At 42.4% G+C, this 9800-nt stretch overlaps 2 pseudogenes; one reads left to right on the top strand and one right to left on the bottom strand.

Moving 5' to 3' along the window:
* Positions 1-1585: 1585 nt before the first annotated feature.
* LOC129052773 (spidroin-1-like) lies at positions 1586-2773 on the bottom strand (annotated as a pseudogene).
* Positions 2774-4564: 1791 nt separating this feature from the next.
* LOC134761224 (cell division cycle protein 27 homolog) lies at positions 4565-9221 on the top strand (annotated as a pseudogene).
* The last annotated feature ends 579 nt before the right edge of the window (positions 9222-9800 follow it).

Genomic DNA, 9800 nt, shown 5'->3' with positions numbered 1-9800 from the left:
AATATTAATAATATATATTTTATATAATAAACACATATGTTTATTTTATAGATAGCTATAGATATACATAGATAAAGATCTCTAGTCAGCCTTTTTTAAGGCTGGGCTGATGGTGGTGCCTTAAAACTATAATCGGGAGAATCGCTTGAGCACAGTATGGGAAGGCTTCAGTGAGCTCTGATCACATGACTGCACTCCATCTTGGGTGACAAAGTGAGACCCTCTCTCAAAAAAAATAAAAAAATAAAAAAATAAAAAGGCTACTACCATACTCACAGATAAGTGTGTCAGGTATATTTGCAGCTATCTTTCCTATATTCTATTTGGTAAAAAAAAAAAAAAAAAAAAAAAAAAAAATTGCAAAGAACCCTTCTCATTCTAGATTTTTGTATTAATTAGACATTTGAAGTTTATTGCAGGGGAGCTATAATCATGTTTGCTATGTGTACTCTATAGACCAGATAGTGCAAACAGATATCAAAGCTTTTTAAAAGTATATAAGGTTATTAGAAATATTTTAAACTATCTATACGTATATATGTATGTAATTGGACTATCAAATGCAAGTAAGATCATTTCCTTAGCGTGTGAAATCCAATTTATTAAAATATTTTCTAATATCTATTACAATAATATTTCTTAATTAGCTAACATAAGAGGAGTTTTAAGACATTTATTTATATGTACTTACTAGATTCAAACTCGATTCCACTATTTTTAGAAATCATACTCTGAGACAAGTCCTTTTTTTTAATCTAACTATGTTTCTGCCTATATTAAAAGACAGATATGTCAATTTTGCTAATCATGCTGTTCCAAACCTCTCCATCCTCATTATTTTTCGGTTTGTTCTACCAGTCATTCAGAGACTTACTTAGATTCAAATTTCTCTCTAGGTTTAATATTTGTGTATGTCTTCTTGTGGTTTTGTCTATTTTGCTGTATATAATTGAAAATATTTTATTGACATATATCATACATGCAGAAAAGTACAATGATTAAATATGGATAGCTTGATTAATGAAACACATGCATTTGCTTATAACCATGTATGAAAATAGAGCATTACTAAAAATAGTGATACTTCTCCTGCCCCTTTCCAAACACTAACCCTCATCCTCAATAGTAACAGATTTTTTTTTATCATAATTTGGTCTATTTTCAAATTTTTATTAAATAAATCAGAGTGTCTACTGTAAGTGTATGTTTATTTCATTGTTGTTATTTTGCTTATAGTATTTATCTGCTAATGGACACGGTAGATTAAAGACGGCTACATAAACATTTTTTAATTAATAGATTTTTTGAGCACTTTGTGGCTCATGCCTCTAATCCTATCAATTTGGGAGGCTGAGGTGCGTGGATCATGAGGTCAGGAGATCGAGGCCATCCTGGCCAACGTGGTAAAACCCCTTCTCTATTAAAATACAAAAAATTAGCTGATAGATAACATCAAGATAACATCTGGGTTCTTAGCTGCACTGAGTCAAGTCTACTTACATCTTTTTTTGTCTTCCGCTGCACTTTTCCTTCCACATCACACTCCAGGAATGCCAAGCTGTGCTGGCCTTCTACCCCATTTCCACTATTTTGCCCCGGCCAACGCGGGTTTTTGCCTCCCGGCTTCTTGCCCCCGCTGCGGCTGCTTTCTGCCCCCGCCCCCGCGGCTTTTTCCCCGGCTGCAGAGGCTTTTCGCGTCTTTTTGCCCCCACCCCCCTGCCGCCGCAGCTTTCGGCCCCCGCCTCCGTTGCTTTTTGCCCCCGCCGCCCAGGCTTTTTGCGGCTTTTTGCCCCCGCCGCCGAGGCCTTTTGCTGCTATTTGCCCCCGCCGCCGAGGCTTTTTGTCACCGCCGCCGCAGGTTTTTGCCGCAGCGGCTTCTTGCCCCCGCCGCCGCGGCTTTTTGCGGCTTTTTGCGGCTTTTTGCGGCTTTTTGCGGCTTTTTGCGGCTTTTTGCGGCTTTTTGCGGCTTTTTGTCCCCGCCGCCGCGGTTTTTGCGGTTTTTTGCCCCCGTCGCCGCGGCTTTTTGCCCCCGTCACCGCGGCTTTTTCCCACGCCGCCGCGGCTTATTGCCCCCACCGCCGCGGGTCTGAGGGCGGGATTGGCAGACTCGGCTGCCAGCTCTACCGGCGTCCTGGCTCAGGCAGCGCTGAGGGGCGCTCCTGGTCCAGCTCTCCCGGCTCAGGTGTTTCCTTGCCTAGACGCCCGCGCCCCTGGCTCCCCGCCGCGGCCGCTGCAGGCTGCATAGAGCGGCGCTGCGCCTGGCGGCGATGGGAGAGAAGAAGGAGGGCGGTGGCGGGGGTGATGCGGTGACCGCGGAGGGTGGCGCAGGGGCCGCTGCCAGCCGGGCGCTGCAGCAGTGCGGGCAGCTCCAGAAGCTCATCCGCATCTCCATTGGCAGCCTGCGCGGGCTGCGCACCAAGTGCGCTGTGTCCAACGACCTCACCCAGCAGGAGATGCCGACCGTGGAGGTAAGAGGGTCGGGGACCCGAGTTGGGCTCCAGGAGCGGACCGGACACCTCCCTCGGGGCCCCAGTTCACTCCTGGCCGAGTTGCATCCTTGAGCCCGCGTCACACGCTTGGAGGCTTCTCCTCCCTCCTGCACTCGCTGATGCGGCAGCCAGAGGACCCGGGACCAGCCCTCACCTTGGGCAGGATTTGTGGGGCGGGTGCATGGTGGGAACTGGGATGGAGGCTCCAGGGACCCGTGGGCGGGGTGGGCTGCACGCGGACATCCTCTTACCCCCCGAATTTCCATCTGGTCCAGCCCTCTCATCTTGTAGGTGAGGAAACCGAAGGCCTGAGGGAGAACTGACTTGACAGGAATTGTCTGTTAAGGAGAATTAACAAAGTGTGGTTATTAAAGGAGAACCGAGTTGGGAGTCAGACCTGGAGTCCCATACCCTTGGTTAAGACATTATACCACCTTGAGTCTGGCCTGTTGACTGAGGGTGAGCCACTCCATCCTCATCTGATTGTGGGGTCTTGACCTCAAGGGGTTTCCTGCAGGAAGAAGCAGATGGGTTTGTTTTCGTAGCTCTGTCCAGTACTTTAGGGACCCTGAGGACTGGAGAGCCATCTGGTGTATGTCATGGGTGGGCCGTTTTTGAAGGTCAGTCTGCCTAGTGGGCTGGCTCAGCCCCAATGAACTCTCTTGAATCTTTGGAGTTGTCTGTGTACTTTTAAGGGCTTCTCATCCTTGCACCAAAAGATCCCCTGGAAATCAGGTGGGAAAACCTTAACTTTTGTGGGGCCTTGTGTTTGTCTTAAAGGTTCATGCACATGGCCAGGTGTGGTGGCTCACACCTGTTATCCTGTCCTGGATCCCTTGAGTCAAGGAGTTTGAGACCAACCTGGACAATATAGTGAGACCCCGTCTCTACAAAAAATAAAATATTAGCCAGGGGTGGTTGTGCGTATCTGTAGTCCCAGCTACTACTGTGGCTGAGGCGGGAGGAGCACTTGAGCCTGCACTGAGCTGTGATCTCACCAGTGTACTCCAGCCTGGGCCACAGAGCAAGACGTTGACTCAGAAAAAAAAAAAAAAAAAAAAAAAAAAAAACCAACAAGAAAAATTCTTGAAGATTTTGCATTCTGTCCCACTATCCATTGGTTTTCATGTCAACATAATGTCAGAAATCCTTTACAATTGCTTCCAGAAGGAGTAGCCTTTTGATCTAGTGCACAGGTGTCCAGTCTTTTGGCTTCTCAGGGCCACATTGGAAGAAGAATGCTCCTGGGCCACACATAAAATACACTAATGCTAACGATAGCTGATGAGCTTAAAAAAAATAGGTTTGTGCATAATTTTCATGATACCCACCACCACAGATAGGCAGAAAAGTCCTTGTAGTCAAAGGGTTGGACACGGCTGATCTAGTGTCTTGTCGTCCATTTTGGCTTTCTCCCTGATTCCAGAATGCAGGTAGAGATGTAGAGATGTGCTCTCAGGACAGCTGTTGAGATAAAAAAATTCGTTGTCATTTATTCCCAAGCACAGCTGTTTGTCATTTGCATTGAAAAAGTCTCCATTCAAACTGCTGTCACATATAAAATCTATTTATATAAGTCTGTATTTTTCTGTTGTCTTGGCCTTTGTGGGCAGTAGTGTGTTTTAACCGAGCAAACTGTCCTTCCAAATAATGAAGCCAAAGTCAGCCTACCTGCTTGCCATTTTCCTTCCCCTTCCATTTTTCTAACCTCAGGATAATTGTAAGAATGAATTAAGATTTGCGTTTAAGGCCGGACACAGTGTCTCAGGCCTGTAATCTCAGCACTTTGGGAGGTGGAGACAGATGTATCGCTTGAGCTCAGGAGTTCAAGACCAGCCTGGGCAACATACTGAGACTCCGTCTTGTATAATTAAATTAAAATTTAAAAAAAGAAGAGAAAAATACCTGTGTTTAAAATTTAAAAAAAGGGGGGAAAGTGTAATGCAAAATGTGGACTATGCCAGCAAACTGTGGACTATGCCAGCTATGATTGGGAAAAATAATTTTTCATACAGCATTATCTGTAGACTTGTATTAGCAGCATACTGGTCATAAGCGTTTTGCTTTCCTCAAATATGATGAGGTAAGCTACTTTAAAGTGTGGTGGGGCTTTCTTCCACGTGGCTCCTGGAGGTGTTGAGTCCCAATTTAGCCAATTAATTTGGGTTTAGTATTGATATGGATAAGGGAGACCAGCTTCATTCATGGTGCACACACAGTTTTGCCAATAAGGAAAAAAAAAGCCACCTGAATGTTCCTACTCATTAGATGCTATCTGGAGAGCTCCTACCCCACCCCCACCAAGGCCGGGGCCATTAAAAAGACTCAATGTGCCTTTCTGTATCTCATACTGTATTCTGCAAGATGCTCCTGTGAAAGAAAGTTGTGCTGCATCAGCTATCTCCCTCCTGAAGATCCCTGTGGATGAGGATTTGTGTTTTAAAGGTTCTGAGAACTCCTGCAACAACAGTTCTCAAACTTATTTGTCCAGGGGATCTTTTCTTCCACTGAACGTGGTTGGGGAGACACAGCCTTAAGCCTTGAGCAGAGAAAGAGACAAGAAACTGTTGGCTCACTTACAACCAAGTGTTGTGTTTATGTTTTAGGTTTTTATGAAACTGAGGTGCTGTTTGAGGTTCTAAATCAAATTGGGTGGTTGAAGAGAGGCTGGTATCCCTGTAGACTTAGCCAGCCATGAGAGGTTGCCTTTTGTTGAAGGAGGTGTTTTACAAAGGGGAATAGGGTGTCTCCTGGGCATCACATTAGCACTTAAATACATGTATCACTGAAATGAAATGAAATGAAGAAATGAAATGATGAGATGATGAAATGAAATGATGAAATGAAATGAAATGATGAAATGAGGAAACGTAATGAAATGATGAAATGAAGAAATGAAATGATGAAATGAAATGAAATGATGAAATGGAATGATGAAATGATGAAATGGAATGATGAAATGATGAAATGGAATGATGAAATGATGAAATGGTGAAATGAAATGAAATGATGAAGTGAAGTGATGAAATGAAGTGATGAAATGAAATGATGAAATGATGAAATGAAAAGATGAAATGATGAAATGAAGAAATGATATGAAATGATGAAATGAAATGAAATGATGAAGTGAAATGATGAAATGATGAAATAATGAAATGATGAAATGATGAATTGATGAAATGAAATGATGAAATGAAATGACGAGATGAAAAGATGAAATGAAATGAAATGATTAAATGAAATGACCAGATGAAAAGATGAAATGAAATGATGAGATGAAATGAAATCAAGATATGAAATGATGAGATGAAGTGAAATGGTGAAAGGAAATGATGAAATGATGAAATGAAATGATGAGATGAAATGATGAAATGAAAGGATGAAATTATGAGATGAAATGACAAAAGGATAAAATGAAATGAAATGATGAAATGAGAAAATGACATGAAATGATGAAATGAAATGGTGAAGTCAAATGAAATGATGAAATGAAATGAAAAGATGAAATGATTAAATGAAATGATGAAATGATATGAAATGATTAAGTGAAATGATGAAATGAAGTGAAATGATGAAAAGATGAAATGATGAAATGATATGAAATGATGAAATGAAATGAAGTGAAATGATGAAGTGAAATGAAATGAAAAGATGAAATGATGAAATGATATGAAATGATGAAATGAAATGATGAAGTGAAATGATGAAATGATGAAATGAAATGATGAATTGATGAAATGATGAAATGACGGGATGAAAAGATGAAATGAAATGAGATGAAATGAAATCAGGAGATGAAATGATGAAATGATGAGATGAAGTGAAATGATGAAATGAAATGAAATGGTGAGATGAAATGGTGAAATGAAATGATGAAATGAAATGAAAGAATGAAATGAAATGGAATGATGAGATGAAATGATGGGATGAAATGTTGAAATGAAATGATGAAATGATGAAAAGATGAAATGACATGAAATGAAATGATGAAATGAGGAAATGAAATGATGAAATGAGGAAATGAAATGAAATAATGAAATAGATGAACCAAAAATACTTATTCTTTTTTTTCTTGGCATCCCTCTAAGAGTATTTTAGTGAGGTTAATTTCTAAAAATAAATTGCTATTCAATGGCTATACAGTTGGCCTTTGCACCACAAGGGTTTGAACTGTGCAGGTCCACTTAGGAAAACCAACAATTCTACATCCTTCTCCACACCCTGCCCATGAAAAGGATGAGGATGAAGACCTGTTTGATCATCTACTTCCATTTAATAACTAGTAAATATATTTTCCTATGGTTTTCTTTTTCTTTTCTCTGGCATGTTTGTTAAGAATACAGTATATAAGACATATAACATATTAAATATGTGTTAATTGACTGCTTGTGTTATTTGTAAGGCTTACAGTAGGCTATTAGTAGTTAAGTTTTGGGGGAGTCAAAGTTATAGTGGATTTTCTACTGTGCAGGGGGGCTAGCACCCAAACCTCCGTGTTGCTTAAGGGTCAACTGTACATGTTATTTCCTTTCCTATAAGAAAAAAATGATGAGAAGGTCTTTTCTCCAATAAGTGTATTCAAAATGTAGCAGACTTGAAATGTGTTGGCACCACCATTTTGCATCTCACTTTGAAAACTTATTATTGAAAATCGTACTAAAGCCTACCTTACTTTTCCAACCTTAGAAAAAAATGTTACAAAGAAAAGGGGTGAAACCATTCTAGTTTGCCCTGAAATTTGAAATTATCTTTTAAAAATATATTTTTACATTAATTACTTCGAAAATAGAGATCAGTTGCATACAAATGGCAGGTCACCCTAATCCATCCTATGGCTGCACTTAGATTCATGAGGAATTGTGCTATCTAGAAAAGGCACAGAAGAGGAATAGAGTACTCTGCATCTTGAAATATAAACATGCACATAGCCACATGCTTCGATTCTGTTGTTACTGTGTACTTACTGCTAGGAAGAGAGCATGTTTGTGTATTTTTATGCTAATTATTATCTAAGTTGTTAATGATTTAGGCTTTCAGAACCATATAAAGATTTTTTTCCTTTCAGATATAAACTATCTTACATTGTTCTTCTGATCATATGAGGGATAAATTTGCCTTAACCACACACCCATGAAGAATTCAAGAGAGAGTCGGCAAGAGACTCTCAGCATTCTCTCCCGAAAGCACGTGTGTCCCGAGCTCCTGTGGTTTTAGGTGGCCGCGCATAGAGGAGAGATTTCCAATGTCTCCAGAGAGGTGCGAGCCACAGTCATTTGGGGCATCCGAGCACAAGTGGGGTTTCTGACAGCGACTTAAGGTCCAGGAAGTGACAGAATCTGCCAAGGCCCGTGTTCCAGGATGGGGCCGATGGAACCCAAGGTAGAAGGAGTCAGCGGTCTGCACAGAGAGAGCTCCAGCCCTAGGCCCCACTGTGCAGACCAAATCAGAAGGAAGAGAGTCCTTCGTCCTACATGCCACATCTCTCACATCCCCCCACTGAGCTTGGGAGCAGATCCGTGTTCCAAACACGAGGTGACTCTAGGTTTGCAATGGATCACAAGGGGCCGGGTTTTCCAGAGTCGGCAGGATAAAGAAGTCATTCTGGCTTGGCCTTCCCCATCCCCAGGTAACGGTCACTGGTGACTTTAAATGAGCCGGTCCGGAGCCGCTACGGGGTTGGGGAGGGGGGTGCCTGAGGCACTGCAGAAAGTGGGCCTGAGCCTTGAGGAAGACGGTGCTGCAGGAACCCATCCAGGCTGCTATATGGCAAGCACTAAACCTCTATGCTTACCGAGATGCGGTTTTCCTCGCAGAATGCCTTTATGCAGAAGTACACTCAGAAGAAGCCTTGTTTTTACTGGCGACCTGTTCTTACCGCTCAGGAAAGGCCTATAGAGCATATAGACTCTTGAAAGGACACAGTTGTACTACACCGCAATGCAAATACCTGCTTGCAAAATGTTGTGTTGATCTCAGCAAGCTTGCAGAAGGGGAACAAATCTTATTGGGTGGAGTGTTTAATAAGCAGAAAAACCATGATGATATTGTTACTGAGTTTGGTGATTCAGCTTGCTTTACTCTTTCATTGTTGGGATGTGCATATTGCAAGACAGATCAGCTGGCCAAAGGATCAGAATGTGACCAAGAGAGCCTTAGTTTAAAGCCTTTCCTCTGGTATCCCTTTGAATCATTATGTGAAATAGGTGAAAAGCCAGATCCTGACCAAACATTTAAATTCATATCTTTACAGAACTTTAGCAACTGTCTGCCCAACTGTTGCACCACACAAGTACCTCATCATAGTTTATGTCACAGACAGCCTGAGATGGTTCTTACAGAAACACCCCAGGACACAATCAAATTAAACAGATTGAATTTATAATATTCCAATTCAAAGTACTCCTTGAATAGAGATTCCCCTGTGTCTTCTATTGATTCAGCTGTGATTTCACCTGATACTGTCCCACTGGGAACAGGGACTTCCGTATTATCTAAACAGGTTCAAAATAAACCAAAAACTGGTCGAAGTTTATTAGGAGGACGAGCAGCTGTTAGTCCACTAACCCCAAGTGTTGGGATTTTGCCATTAGAAACCCCAAGTCCTGGAGATGGATCCTATTTACAAAACTACACTAGTATTAGACACCTTCTGTAATTGACGTGCCATCCACTGGAGCCCCTTCAAAAAAGTCTGTTGCCAGAATCGGCCAAAGTGGAACACAGTCTGTCTGATCTCAGAGGGGTAATAGCCCAGAGGTAACTCCAATTCCTGCAAAAACACAAAGTTCTGGTCCACAAACAAGTGCAACACCTCAGGTATTGAGCCCCACTATGGCATCTCCCCGAAATGCACTGCCTTGAAGAAATTCACGAGTCTTGACTAGTGACAGCTCCACAACCAAGGAGAATAGGAAAACATAGTGAGACCAGATGTATTAACTCAGGCCGGGTGCTGGTGGCTCACGCCTGTAACCCCAGCACTTTGGGAGGCCAAGGCCGTAGGATCCCTTGGGGAATTGCCTAACCCTGGGAAGGTTGAGGCTGCAGTGAGTGAGCCATAATGGTGTCACTGCACTCCAGTCTGGGTGAAAGGCAGAGTGAGGCCCTGTCGCAGGCAGGCAGGCAGGCAGACAGGCAGGCAGGCAGACAGGCAGGCAGGCAGACAGACAGCTGTATTATGTTCTTCTCAGGGTAGGAAGCAAAAATAACAGAATAGAGCACTTAATTTTTTTTTTGGTTGGGGGGGATGGAGTTTCACTCTTGGTGTCCACACTGGAGTGCAATGGCACCATCTCGGCTCACCACAACCTC

The sequence above is a fragment of the Pongo abelii genome, chromosome 23 (assembly GCF_028885655.2).
Source record: "Pongo abelii isolate AG06213 chromosome 23, NHGRI_mPonAbe1-v2.0_pri, whole genome shotgun sequence".
Taxonomy (NCBI): domain Eukaryota; kingdom Metazoa; phylum Chordata; class Mammalia; order Primates; family Hominidae; genus Pongo; species Pongo abelii.
This window is presented reverse-complemented; position numbering and strand designations above follow the sequence as displayed.